General features: G+C 34.5%; 1 long non-coding RNA gene across 2 annotated transcripts; it reads left to right on the forward strand.

Moving 5' to 3' along the window:
- Positions 1-7,296: 7,296 nt before the first annotated feature.
- Positions 7,297-13,401, forward strand: LOC108486043 (uncharacterized). 2 transcript variants are annotated; one of them, XR_001871409.2, is made up of 5 exons: positions 7,297-7,654; positions 7,739-7,933; positions 8,746-8,918; positions 9,738-9,805; positions 11,140-13,401. It is a non-coding gene; the product is annotated as an uncharacterized LOC108486043 (long non-coding RNA). The 2 variants fall into 2 exon arrangements; XR_008283861.1 differs by having other exon boundaries at positions 13,058-13,401.
- Positions 13,402-15,127: the final 1,726 nt, after the last annotated feature.

The following is a 15,127-nucleotide window of genomic DNA, read 5'->3' on the forward strand; positions in this document are numbered from 1 at the left end:
TATTGTGCATCCCGAAGGAGTCCTCGAGGACGTCTTGGTAAAAGTTAATGAACTTATTTTTCCTGCAGATTTCTACGTAATAAAGATGGAGGAGGATAACACTGCTGGATCTTCAGACCTCCTGTTGGGCCGACCCTTCCTTAGTACTGCTAACACCAAGATCGATGTCCGAAGCGGCACTCTCACGATGGAGTTTGATGGGGAGATCGTGAAATTCAATGTTTACGATGCCATTAGCCATCCAAGCGAAATCTTGAGCGTAAACCGTGTCGACCTGGTTGACTCATTAGTAGACGAGACATTTGAGTCAACTTATGAAGACAAATCTGAATATAGATATAATGATTATGAATTTGTTAAGACATTATTGTCCCCATCAGAAACTAAACTTCTACCTTCTGTTGTGCAGGCTCCAGATTTGGAATTGAAACCGCTTCCCGCGCATCTTAAGTATGCATTTTTAGGAAAAGGTAATACATTACCCATTATAATTTCAAATAAACTCTCTAAACCTGAGGAGGAAGGTTTGATCCAGGTACTAAAGAGTCATAAAGAGGCGATTGGCTAGACCATTGCTGACTTGAAGGGGATAAGCCCTTTGACATGCACCCACAAGATTTACTTGGAGGAGAACACGAAACCAAGGAGAGAGGCACAAAGACGCTTAAACCCGAATATGATGGAGGTGGTGAAAAAAAATAATTAAGTTTCTGGATGCTGACATCATCTTCCCCATTTCTGACAGCAGATGGGTAAGTCTGGTACAAGTCTTGCCCAAGAAAACGGGCGTGACAGTAAAGAAAAATGCTGAGGGTGACTTAGTACCGGTTCGAGTGCAGAATGGGTGGTGTGTCTGCATCGATTACAGGAAGTTGAATGCTTATACTAGAAAAGATCATTTCCCTCTTCCTTTTATAGATCAAATGCTTAAACGTTTAGCTGGTAAAACTCACTTTTGTTGTCTCGATGGATATTCAGGTTTCTTCTAGATCCCCGTTGCGCCAGAAGACCAGGAAAAAACCACTTTTACATGCCCGTTCGGCACGTTTGCATACAGAAGGATGCCATTTGGACTTTGCAATGCACCAGCTACCTTCCAGAGATGCATGATAAGTATATTTTCCGAATATGTAGAAAAAATTATTGAAGTGTTTATGAATGATTTTACCGTGTATGGAAACTATTTTACTGAATGCCTTGAAAACCTTACGATAATTTTGAACTGGTACATAGAATTTAATCTTTTCTTGAACTATGAAAAGTGTCATTTTATAGTAGACAAAGGTTTGATTCTAGGTCATATAGTCTCATCTAAGGGAATTGATGTTGATAAGGCCAAAATTGACATTATAAATTCTCTGCCATATCCCTCTACTGTTAGAGAGATACGTTCTTTTCTTGGCCATGCAGGATTTTATAGGCGTTTTATAAAAAACTTCTCAAAAATAGCTGAACCATTGTGCGAGCTGTTGCAGAAAGACAAGAAATTTGAGTTTGACCCAAATTGCAAGGAGGCTTTTGATACACTTAAGCAAAAGTTGGTAACCGCCCCTATATTGCAAGCACCAGACTGGAACTATCCCTTTGAAATTATGTGCGATGCAAGCGAATGCAGCGTGGGAGCCGTATTTGGACAAAAGATAGCGAAAGAGCCTCATGTCATCTGTTACGCCTCAAAGACCCTAGATGCTACACAAAGCAACTACACAACCATAGAAAAAGAACTTTTAGCTATTGTGTTTGCTCTAGATAAATTTCAATCATATTTACTAGGATCTAAGGTGATTATTTTTTCTGACCATGCAGCTCTTAGGTACTTGATCGCAAAGAAGGAAGCAAAGCCAAGGCTCATTAGGTAGATTTTACTGCTCCAAGAATTTGACATCGAGATTCGTGACAAAAAGGGGTGTGAAAACCTGGTGGCCGACCACTTGAGTAGGATAAAAACTCCGTTTGATGATGATCTCATAAAGGATGAGTTCCCCGACGAAAGCTTATTCTCAACCAAAGCTTACTATCCGTGGTATGCAGACATAGTTAATCTCTTAACCATGGGATCGTTGCCTATTGAGTTAGCTCAATCCGTAAAAAACAAGCTTAGACTCGAAGCTCGGAATTACATATGGGACTATCCATACTTATGGAAATATTTCTCAGATTAGATAATACGATGATGTGTTCCAGAAACCGAGGTAACCTCTATCCTTACTTTTTGTCACACAGAAGCTTGTGGAGGTCACTTTGGCCCTAAGCGGACAGCTAACAAGGTATTGGAGTGTGGGCTATATTGGCCTACAATCTTTCGTGACGCGTTTAACTTTTGTAAGTCTTGCGATAAATGTCAACATACAGGTAATATCACCAGACGAAATCAAATGCCCCTATCCCCGATTCATGTATGTGAGATTTTTGATGTATGGGGCATTGATTTCATGGGCCACTTTATTTCTTCGTTTGGAAACGTATATATACTTTTTTCGGTAGACTATGTTTCTAAGTGGATAGAAGCAAAGCCTACTCGCAATGATAATGCTAAAATTGTTATGGAGTTTCTAAAACGAACTATTTTTTCTAGGTTTGGAACACCTCGAGCTTTGATCAGTGATCGTGGTACCTATTTTTGCAACAAGGTCATGGAGGCACTATTATCAAAATATGGGGTTCATCATCGTATAGAAACAGCCTACCATCCCCAAACGAACGGCCTAGCAGAGGTTTCAAACAGGGAGATCAAGTCAATTTTGGAAAAAATGATTCGACCCAGCCGTAAGGATTGGAGTCTTCGGCTCAATGACGCGCTTTAGGCCTATCGGACGGCGTATAAGGGACAATTGGCATGACCCCGTATCGACTTGTTTTTGGCAAAGCGTGTCATCTACCAGTAGAGTTGGAGCATAAAGCTTATTGGGCTATTCGACAATGTAACATGGAGTTAGAGCCCGCGGGGAAGGCAAGGAAATTGGACATTCAAGAATTGGAGGAAATTCGTAATGATGCCTACGAGAATGCTCGAATTTATAATAACAAAACAAAGATGTTTCATGACAAAAATATAGTTCAGAAGCATTTCTTAGTAGGACAAAGAGTTTTGCTTTATAACTCCGTATTAAAGCTATTCCGAGGTAAGCTTCGATCTCGGTGGCAATGACCTTTTATTGTGACTGAAGTATTTACGCATGGCGCAATTGAAATAGAAAGTGAAGAATCAAGAAAGCGGTTCACAATCAATGGTCAACGGCTGAAGCCATTTTACGAGAATTTCTAGGCCCACATGGTCGAGAAAATTCAGTTAGAACCACCATAAAATTGTTCAAGGCGTCGAGCTAGCGACGTTAAACAAGTGCTTGTTGGGAGGCAACCCAATCTTTCTTTTTCTTTTTATTTTTATTTTTATTTATTATTTATTATTTTATTTTATTTTTATTTTATTTTAGTTAAATATTAATAAATTTCTCTTCTTCCATCTAGGTGAAATGGAGCGAAAATACGAAGAAAAAAAAGACTGAAAGTGTGCACCAAAACAACCCTATCCATGGTACCAAACAGTTCTATTCCAGCCCAAAATGCCAAAACCTGCAGCCAAACACCCCTTTTCAGCAAATAAAACCCCCAAACCTTACATTTTTTTCCCCAAATTTCTCCATAACCGCCGAATCCTTTCTCCTCCACCACCCACCGCCGATTTCTCAGCCATCATGGTGAGAACTCGAAGCCGAACCGCTGTTGCACACGTCACCCACCCTGTCTCCACCTCTTGCTGCTTCGCCATCTTCTTCTCCACCGTGTGCGCCAACCGACGGTAACTACATGGGGAGTTTTTCTAAACTTTTTTTTCTCCACCTATTTGTTTTCCTTTTACTTTCATATCGAGGACTATGTGTTTTAAGTGGGGGGGGAGGAATTTTTCGTTGTTACTGTTATTATCTGCTATTTTTGCTGTCATATTGTTGTTGCTGCTGTTTTGTGCTCGTTTCTGCCCATTTATTTTAAGAATATCCTGCCGCTTTTTATGCCCAAGATTTTACCAGGAATTGCCTACTGTTTGACCTACAAGCATGATTCTTACCTTCTAAGGAAGTTATGATTTTTCCCATAATTGATGCCATCTCCTTTGTTTTATTTTTATTAGGCTAAAATAATTGTGATTAATAGGGTTAATTCTATCTTGCTTTTCGTAAAATTGATCAAGTTTAATATAAAGTGAACACTTAAAATGATTGCATGCTTAATTAATGTTCATGGCTATTAGGTGATTATTAAAACTTATTTTTGACACTTAAATTTTTTTCTTTCCTAAGTTCTCAAGAATTTTAAAATCGTTTAATTTTTAATAAATGTTTTCCATTGTTATGAGTACAGCTTAGATCGTGACTGACTGAGTAATCGGGGTAGGATGCTTGGGTTGTCATTCTACTTCGCGTCAAAACGTTGTGTGACGTGACAAGTAAAACTCCGCTAGCCGAGGTTATGAGTATAGCTCAAATCGTGACTGACTGAGTAACTGGGGTAGGGTGCTTGGGTTGTCATTCTACTTCACGTCAAAAGGTTGTGTGACGTGTTGGGTAAAACTCCGCTAACCGGAAATAAATAATTTTAGGAGTATGTTAATGAGTAACTGGGGTGGGGTGCTTGGGTTGTTATCTCTCTTCGCGTCAAAAGGTTTAATATATTCCTAAGTAAATAAATAATAATAAAATTTAAATAAAAAAAAGAAAAAATCAAAAAAGGAAAAAAAGAAAAAGAAAAAATAAGTACTAATAAAGTTGCACTTCGGGGACTAAAGGAGGAAATAATTAAGGTGTCTTAGTAGGTTTGGTAATTTACCTAAATAGCATAACTCAAGTCGATCTTAATTTTTGTGTGAATTAATTGGAATACTTTTTTTGTTTTACTTAAAGCAAGCTTAGAGGTCTCTTTATTTTTCATATGCAATTTTAACTAATTTTTATGAAACTTTAGAGTGGTATTTCTTTTATGGCAGAATCTAGCTTTCATAGTCGATAGGAACCATACTTGAGGGCAAGCATGGGCTAAGTAGGGGGAATTTGATAATACTCTAAAATGACATGTTTTTATATATTAATCATATGTTTATTTTAAGCTTGAGCCTACTAATTTGAGCTATTTATGTCTTTTTATCTTTTAGGGACTAAATTGGAGGCGAAAAGTAAATTCAAGGGAAAAAGTGTCAATTTGGAGATTAAATGAGCCAATATGCAACGTGGGACAAATATGGTGCAGAAAGTACGAACATGGAAGGCACAAGGACTTAAAAGCAAATCGAAGAGATTTTATTTTGGAAGACTCTATTTTATTTTATTTTATTTATATTAGGATAATTAATATTAAGATAAATATTAGGATTATTTAATTTTAGAATTTTATTTTAATTATCTTTAATTATCTTTAATTAAATGTATTTATCTTTTTAGAATTTAAGTTCAATTAGACTATCTCCCTAGTACTATAAATAGAGGGTGAAGTAACTCTATTTGGGGTTTATCTTTTTTGTAAACACTCTCCCCCTAAAAGTCTTTTGTTCTTTCCATATTTTTTTCTTTTAATAAAATTTCTTTTTCCATAATTTTATTTTCTTTTCCACCATTATCATGAGCCACTAAAATCCTTCTAGCCAAAAGTTGTCAATATTTCCCCAAAAAGGGTTCTTGAGGCCTAGAATCCGTACTTAGCCTTCTCGCCAAGTATTCATCGTTTCTCTGCACTACGGGCTGACGCTTACGTCCATGGCCCTTAAGAAGTAAGCTTTTCAGCATATGCAAAGGCGGCCGCTTTGTATATTTTGGAAGGATTGCATAGTCGGTTCGTTAACTTACTGCGTCAGAGGTTGGCGAGCCAAAGAGACAAAATGGCGTGGGATTCGCCATTGAGAAGCGTTGATCTAGCATAGATTACTGGCTAGAGTCAGGTTCCCTAAAAATCGTAAGTCTAATCTTTGGAGCTAGTAGTCGTAGGTGTCCTCTTCCACTATAACTGGCTTACTTGAGTCGAGAAGGATCATCCAAAAGCCAAGGATTGAGCCCAAGGCGGAATGAGACAACCGGAGGCTGGAACTTTCCCATAAGAATTTCTTTTCTCTTAAAACTCTTTTTATTATTTTTATTATTTTCGTAATCATAATTTCAGTAAACTTTAAATTCTGTTTTTATTTTATTTTTCGCTTCCAAAATCAATTCTTAAATTTTGTTTTTTTTTTTATTTTTTCCAGGAACGCAGGTTTTCTTGGGAACGATTCTACCCAGGATTTCGAGAAACAAGCATTCGTATAATCCGGTCCCTGAGGATTCGACCCTACTTCCCCTTTACTATTTCTTTTTCGTTATTTTACAGGGAATAGGATATTTTTGGTGCTCTCAACGACGCATCACACATCTAGCTAGTAAAATAAAACTTTTTCCTTTTATGCGATTTAGTCATTTTTCGTAATTGAGCTCACAATCGCTAAAATTAATTCAGGAAAATTTTTATGCACTCATATAATCATGCTATAACACTAAAATAAAAATAAAATAAATTTTTTGACTTTGAGTTTATGGTCTCGAAACCACTATTCCGACTAGGCCCAAAATTGAGCTGTTACAAATTAACTCTTTTTTAAATTAGACAAATAAAAAGATTAAATTATTGAAATTAAAAGCAACTGAATCTTTAAATTGGTTTAGGGTTGAAATGAAGAATAGTTGAGGAAGGTGTGAAAATATCTTAAAATTAAGGCCAGGCTAGCTTTGTTGACTTAAGAAGGGGGTAATTTCCCAAAATGAAATTGGTTGTTTATCACATGTAAAAAAAGAGAAATTTGTGTTTATGATTAATGATTTCCCTTTAATTTTCATATAGTTATAACATTGGAACCTAAAAATATTTTGGAAACATTGCTTGAAATTGCCTAAAAATATTGAAGTAAGGCCGCTTTAGATTACGATAATCATAATAGCTGCTCTTTAATTCAACAGATTTTGATCGCTGACACTTTCGCTCCACTGTAATGCTGTGGATTTTAGTTTTCGTTTACTTTTTAATAATTTATTTAAGGGTAAATCATAAAAATAATCAATTTTGTTTGTCTTAGGTTATATTTTAGTCACTTATGTTTGAAATGTTACGTTTTAGTTACTTGTGTTATTTTGTTACAAAGTGATTACTCTACCGTTAAGCTTCGTTATCTCCCTAATGGTAATTCTATATGGCAGACCAACTAGATTTTACGTGCTAAATTGAATTTTCAAATAGAATGAGAATATATTTTTAATTAAATAAATTTCATGAAAAAGTAAAAAGGAGTCGATTAATCTCTTTCATTACCGAATATTCCCTACCTTTCCTCACCATCACATTCTTCCCACACAAATTCCCGCAAATCAACCAAATTCACTCAATCAATATCTCTAATCTATCTCTCTCTCTCTTTATCTTTTGTTTTGTTTTCTTCACCTTCTACATCAAACATCTTCTGTTGTTTGGCATAACTAAATCCTTGCCGAGAAAAATGATATCCCAACGGCAACTAGGTGCGAAGGTCCTAGTCTCCTCTGACAATCCCAATGTTTTGATTTTTGGATTATTATAGTTTGTGAAACCCTTGATGATATCAAGATGCATCTCTCTGACACCGAGTACGACCCTTATCTCCAAAACGGTAAGTCTCTTTCATGATCTTCAATTTAATTGCTTTTTTCAATTACAAATCTGGTTCTTTACTAACATTGTAAGGTATTTGCAGTAAATAATGTAGGTACAATAAATAAAAACGATAGAATTTGGGAGGTTCCTGTTGAAGAGTTTGAAATTATGATTGATGTTAATTTAAAAGGGATTGTAAATGTGTTACGCCATTTTATCTCGTTGATGCTTCCAAAAAGTCGAAGGGTTACTGTTAATATTTCTTCTGGATACGGGAAGATATGGTGCTGCTTTGGTAAATTCATGATTTTCATCTTGTACACATTTTTGTACATCTTGAATTGTTCTTTTTTAAATATCATGTTTAATACAGGAAATCATCCAAGGCATAGCTAAACAAAAATTCATAGTTGTTTACATGAAATGAAGAACCATTGTCATAAACAACAAAAAAGAATTTATAACAGTTGAATGTTTTTTTTAAAGCTTTTAGAAGGAAGCATGTAAAATCCTAGCTTCAAGGGGCACGGTTTTTTTTAACTCCTTGTGGTCGTTGCCTATCATGGTTGCCAAGTTGAGGAGTAGGGATGGCATTGGATAGTTAGATTCTAGTATTTGTAGATATCATATGTGCTTTTTGCAAATTTCAATATTGTGTATTTAGGTATGATAGTACTCTTTGTATAGAATTCAACCTTCGGATATTTATTATTTTAATCTATATTACTTATACATATAATGTATTTGGATATTTTAATGAGTCCTATATCTGAATCTACTTTACTTTTGTTGATAGGATATTGAATCCTCTAACTGAATCCATTTTGTTTTTGTGGATAGCAGATTTTGATATACAAATTGATTATCTACTTTACTTTTTAAAATTTGTTGTCTTGCTAAATTCAAATATTTTGGCAAATTTATATATTTGGAGGATAATATTATTTAATTTGGATTTTAAAGCAGTTACAGTGATTCATATATTACAAAAATTGTAGATATTTGATCTACTACCATCCTCAGTAGAGATCATATTTCATTTTTTTAAAATATGTTCTATCTTCGAAATTATTGAATGAAATTTGGAACATCCTTGTATCTCAATAGGTTGTACCATACTGTGCATCAAAATGGGCAGTTGAAGGTTTAAACAGAGCATTAACAAATGAGATGCCTTGTGGATTTGCTGTTGTAGCACTTAGTCTTGGTGCGATAAATACCGAGATGCTCCAATCTTGCTTCGAAAATTCAGCCTTGGGATATCAGACACCTGATGCATCGTATGTTTTTTCCTTGGTTTATGTAGTTTTACATTTATGCCTTAATACCAATTTTATTAAATGATGCTCACATATGTTCCTCTTCGTTTTAAATGCATCAACAACCCATAAATTCTAATAGTTTTTGTAAAACTTATCTTTTAATTCAACTCATTAGAAGACAGGTCATTAAAGGTAGCTACAAAGATACTAAATCTTATTGCAACAAACAATGGTGTGTCCCTCACTGTTTGATGAAAATACAGTTACCGTTTTTAGATTCAGTTCATCTCGTAGTTATGATCAAAGCCTTTGAACAATCAAATCACGAATTCCCTTGCATTGCATATGAACAAATTGTATCATTTATATCCGTCCCATTTCTTTAACCGTATGTCTCATTATTCGTTAGCATAAATTTCTTACATTACTTAGACATTGTAAGTGTAACATCTCGATTTTAAGTCTAGTCGGAACAGTGGTTTCGGGACGACAAATCCAACGTAGTAAAATTTATTTTTATTATATTTTTATGGTTTATAGTTTTATGGAACTATTCTGTGAAAATCTTGTTAAAAAATTTTAATGTTTGGGCACTCAATTTAGTTTTAAGGACTAAATTATAAAAAGTGCAAAACTTGAATTCTAGATGTTAAAGGTGTCCAATTGTTATGAGATTTTAAATTAGAGGTCCTTGTATGATAATTAGACTATTAGTTAAGTTTATAGATAAAAATGGACATGATTACGTGAAATTTTAAAGTAAGGTATTAAGGGCATTTTGGTCATTTGGTTATGAAATGAATTAAAAAGGGAAAATAAAGCTAAAATTTTTTCCAGCTTCTTCACCATAGCTGAAATTTTCAAGCTCTCCACAGCTAGGGTTTGTTCAACTTTCAAGTTTGATTGTAAGTACATCCTAGCCCTGTTTTTAATTCTCTTTATGTTTTTGAAGTCATATTCACCCGATCTTTCTATTTCTAACATTGTTTTGAAGTAGGGTTCATATTTAAAATTTTACCCATGCATGACATGCATGTGTTTTGATGTTTTATGGTAGAAAATGAAAGTTTGATGTATAATAAACAACTTTTACTAGGTGATTTTTGATGAAAAAATACATAAAAGGACCTATTTGTAAAAAAGTTGTAAAATGGGTAGTAAAAATCTGATTTAATGGAAACTGTGGGCTGATATGAGCATGTATACAGTTCGGCTAGGCTTGGGTTACCAAGAAATTGAACACATTTCATTTTATGAGCCTAGGGGCTAAAATGTAAAATGTTAAAAAGTTAAGGACAAAATGGTAATTTTGTCTAGTATGCAAATTAATGTAAATGTATGTGTAAAACGATCAATTGATAGCCGAATTTACTTATATAGACCCGAAATAATCGATTATGAAACTAGATCGAGGAAAACGAAAGGTCTCGGAATAGTTGAGTTCAAATACGAACCATTCTCAAGGTAAATTCATGTAAATTAATTTGGTATTTTATTATGTTTTGATTGAATTGTGTGATTGAGATAATATATAGGTAATGATACACACAATGAAATAATCATAAGATGGAAAACATGAATAAAATGTCATTGTCCCGGTTGAGCATTGTATTTCGATGGATTATAATAATTTCCTTGAATTGAACAAAAAAAATATAGAAAGGATTTAGCCTAGACGGGTAATCCTGAGCTACATTCTCTTGAGAAAATGTTATGAAATGGATTTAGCCCGGACGAGTAATCCATAGTAGGCTCATTAGAGCTAACGTTATCAAAGGGATTTAGCCTGGATTGGTAATCTTGAATAAGCTCTTGAGAGCGAATGCTAAAGACAAGATTTAGCTTGGACTAGTAATCTTGTTATATAAATATGACTTGAGAGTATGCTCTATGAATATGTGTTCAAGGAGTACTCTAGATGTAAATTGACAGACGATTGACATGTATACCTCAAGTATACTACCCGAGTCTCCATCAAGATTTACAATAGTTCAACGAAAAGAAATCTTGAAAATGGAAATTGTGAAATGATATGAAAGTTTATATTATGGTGAGCTCATCTATGTTGGTTTGAATACTTCATGACGTATATGACTAACTTGTTTAATGAGCAACTGAATTTAGGTAACTTGTCAAAGTTATTGATGGAATAAATGCGTATGTATTTTTATCTGAATAATTATGACTGGTAAGTTTTCTTTCTATTACGCAAACTTACTAAGCATGAAAATGCTTATAGTGCTCATAAAGCTTGCGAAGGTTGGAGGATTCGGTCAGAGTAAGATCACACTATCCACAAATCTCCTTTTGGTATAGCTAAATGATTCATTTTGGTATAGTGGCATGTATAAGCTATTTGGAATAGATGAAGGCTTGTAAGTAATATTTTGTGACTTAACCATTAGAATGGCAAAGGATGTTCAAGTGGTACATGTATGATGTTAATGTACGTCCAAATTCTTAAGTGTCAAGTATGGTTGATGATACATTTTGTAAATAGGCATTGAAATTGTCGAACATTGGTTTAATTTTATATGCATATGATGATGTCTTTCATGGATGTGGAAATTGCATGGTATGAGTTAATAAGTATGTAAATGATGTGTGGATCCCTTGGTTGTGGCTGAATTGGTTGTATGTTTATACTTGGAATGGTATTACATGTTGTTGTAAAGGTTGTGCATGGAAGGGTGGCAAAAAGGCTTGGTAAATAGCCTTATTTTTGTCCACATGGGTAGATACACGGGCACGTGTCTAGGCCGTGTGTGACACATGACTTGCCTCATGAGTGTATGTTCTGGTCGTGTGTCCCCTACACCTTAATTGTTGCAAAATGGAATGCTCAGTATCGAGCACACAGGCAAAGACACGGGCATGTGTCTCAGTCGTGTGGATGGCACGACCTTGAACACGGGCGTGTGCCCTGGCCATGTAAAGTCTGAACTATTTTATGAAAAATTCTGAAAATTATTCGACCACACGGCCTAAGCACACGGGCATGTGCCTTGGCCGTGTGACTTCAATTTGTTAATGACATCATAAACAGAGAGTTACACGGGTTGGGGACACGGGCGTGTGTGACCACACGGCCTGCCTACACAGGGGTGTCCCAAGCCACACGGGTGTGTGACCCCTATTTAGTGAAAATTTTCTAAGCGTTGTAAAATTTTCTAAAGTTCTCGGTTTAGTCCCGAACCACTTTCAATGTATGTTTTGAGTCTCGTAGGCTCATTTTAGGGACAAAATGAATGTTTATGGAAAGTTTTAAATTTGATTGGAAATTCGTGTCTCGATTTTGAATGTTTGTTTAAATTTAAGTCCGTTAATGCCTCGTGCCCTATTCCAGTGTCGAATACGAGTAAGGGGTGTTACAGTAAGGTCTTTTTTTGGCTGAAAATTATAAGTGTTTACTTGCAACGACCCATTTAGTATTGCTAGTACATCGAAGGTCAATTTGTATCAAACTTTTTCGTAACTTTGAAGCTAGTTACTTCGAGTACGGATAATTGTATGATAAAATATTATGTTGAATTCTGATACTTTTCTAGATCTTGTTTATTTACTTGTTGTTGTCTTTAATCATATGGTCATAGTTTGATGCTATGGAATTTATCTCTTGCATTAGAGAACCTTATTTTGGAATGCCAGTTATTGAAAGAAACCCATACTGTGACCTATAATTGTGTCATTGACTATATTACTCGTATACTTATGGTACAGATATGTCAAAATTTTTTTTAATTTTTCAATGTATTTGGAAGATCTTTGAATTGTTATATTTTTATATTCATGTTCAAATACTTGCCGGATATAACACGGTTATTCAATTAAAAATAAGGAGGGAAAGCACTGTTTGTATTATCTAGCGTGTTACTTTGCTTTTTCGAACCAATTATAATGTTTTAAGGTACCATTGGGTGTTATCTAGCGTGTTACTCTGTTGTAAACTCATTCTCTCTGGCTTGACTATGCTAATTTACTTTAGGTATTAGGTTTGTTTGAATGTTTTATCTGAAATGCTATTTTATGTTAAACAATTATCCCTATGGCTATAAGGAACTTGTTGTGTGTGGGGATATTAACTAGGTTTGTTTCACATATTATTCTTAGATGAAGCTACTTTGAGTTCTTAGTCTTTTGCTTCATTTGTTGTCTAGGTCCATGTTGCGATGGAAAAATATCCTCCCTACCTATCAACTTTCTCCAAACTATCTTATGAAGAGAGCCAAATGCTTGACAAGGAGGAAGTGAAAAGGCTTTGCCTAGCTTTTGAGCAACAAGTTTATATTTTATTTCTCAAGCATGAAAATATCTTTGTTAATAACAATAATCAAAGAAAAGCACAACAATGACATATGATTGATTTTTTTCTTTATATTTCCTATTTTCTTTATCAAATAAATAATGCATCAAATTTCACTTGTAGTTCCATTATAGTGTTTTCTTTGTATACACGAGATTAAAAGAGCAAAAGATCAGGAACCTGATGTGGATTTTTGAATGTGTGGCTCAAAATTAAAAGTCTATGGTTCATGTACTGTTTACTATTTTACTCCCTTTAGAAAGAGTCTGTGAAGTGAGAACTGAAAATAATGTTTGAAGCTAAATTGATTGCTAAGATATTATAACTTTTGTACCCCTAAAAGTTGGAAAGCATTGATTACATTGCAGTTAAAGCAGATTTGTGTAACTTGTACCTATAATCAAGTGAAATCAACTTATTTGCTTTTTTACCTATTTGATTCCTTTGCTGCAATCATTTGATAGTTTTTGGAACTCTATTATGGTAGTAACAGAGATATGTAAATTGTTTACTTACCTTAGGGATTTACAATCATTTCTCAATTAATTGTTTAATAGTTTAACGTTTCAATTTTTTTTTGCAAACCCTAAATTAAGACAAAATATATAATCTAACTATTGTTAACATGATTCAACAACCCTCCAAGAAGATATAATCTTTGTCCACAAAACAAATTTCCACAAACAAAATATACTCCTAACTGTACAATAAAATGAAATCCAATTCATTTAAATCAATTGATCCATCCTTGGGCCTTTTTTAGATTGTGATAGTTGTATTGGAGTGGAGTCATTAATTTGTTGAGTTGGCATCCATTTGACTGTTGTTTGTTGACCAAGTGGATCATTCCTTTTGAAAGGTAATTTGGTTCTAAAATTTATTGTGAGGTTTGAGTTTTGTTGGGTTAAGGGTGATTGGCTTGATGTGTTATCCATTGAAGTAGCCTGGTTCAAAATTTGTAGGCTCAATGATTGGTTTGCCATTTGGTTTCCCCCAACAATCCTTTTGCAAGTCCTTGTATTATGGTCTGGTCTGCCATATTTAGTGCAGTTAGCTTGTTGTACTGTCTTGCTTAGTTTTGGTCCACTTTTTCTTGCTTCATCAACTTCCTTCCCTCTTGTTTGTTTAGGTCTTCTTGAGGGCCTTCCAATTATAGGAAGAAGAATGGGTTCCATGTCCCTTACATGCTAGGACCTATACGCAAAAATTTAAAGATGTTAAACACATTTTACAAATAAGTAATATTTCATAAAGGTTTTAGGGATATTACCTTTTACAAGGTTAATCAAGCGATTGTAAATATTCAATTGGGTAGTGACAGTATAACATGTATTGGCATAAGTTTTAGGGTTCACAGTAAGTAGTTGCATGCAAGAAATAGCATGCTTACATGGGATTCCTAACAAGTCCCATTTTCTACATGAGCAAGAGGAGTTGAGGAGGTTAACCACATGCTTCTTGCCTAATCCACAATCTACCTCATACTTCTCGTTTCCAGCATATAATGGCCATACACTATAAAAAAAATAACATTTTGAAGTTAAAACTTTTGCATCCAAGTAACAGAATTCAAGCTAAGTAAGAAAAAGTTTGTTGAATTTACTTCTTTGACTGACTAACAATTTCAAACAACTTATTATGTATCATTGGACATAAAGGTCTAGGATATTTCTCAGTAGCCTCCCTCATGGAAACCAACCTAGTCATGACTTTTCTTTTAATTATTTCCAACATCGTTAGGATAGGTTTATCTCTGGCTTCTAAAATGATCTGCAAGGAGAGCAAGTCCTTAAATAACTCCAACAACAATTATACAGCATGAAGTGATAAATAATCTGATTAAAAAACAAACTTTAACCTCGTTAAAACATTCACTATTGTTGTTCAGTAGCAGATCAGACTTGCATTTGGTTGAGAAATGAGC

This window comes from Gossypium arboreum, chromosome 6 (assembly GCF_025698485.1).
Source record: "Gossypium arboreum isolate Shixiya-1 chromosome 6, ASM2569848v2, whole genome shotgun sequence".
NCBI lineage: Eukaryota > Viridiplantae > Streptophyta > Magnoliopsida > Malvales > Malvaceae > Gossypium > Gossypium arboreum.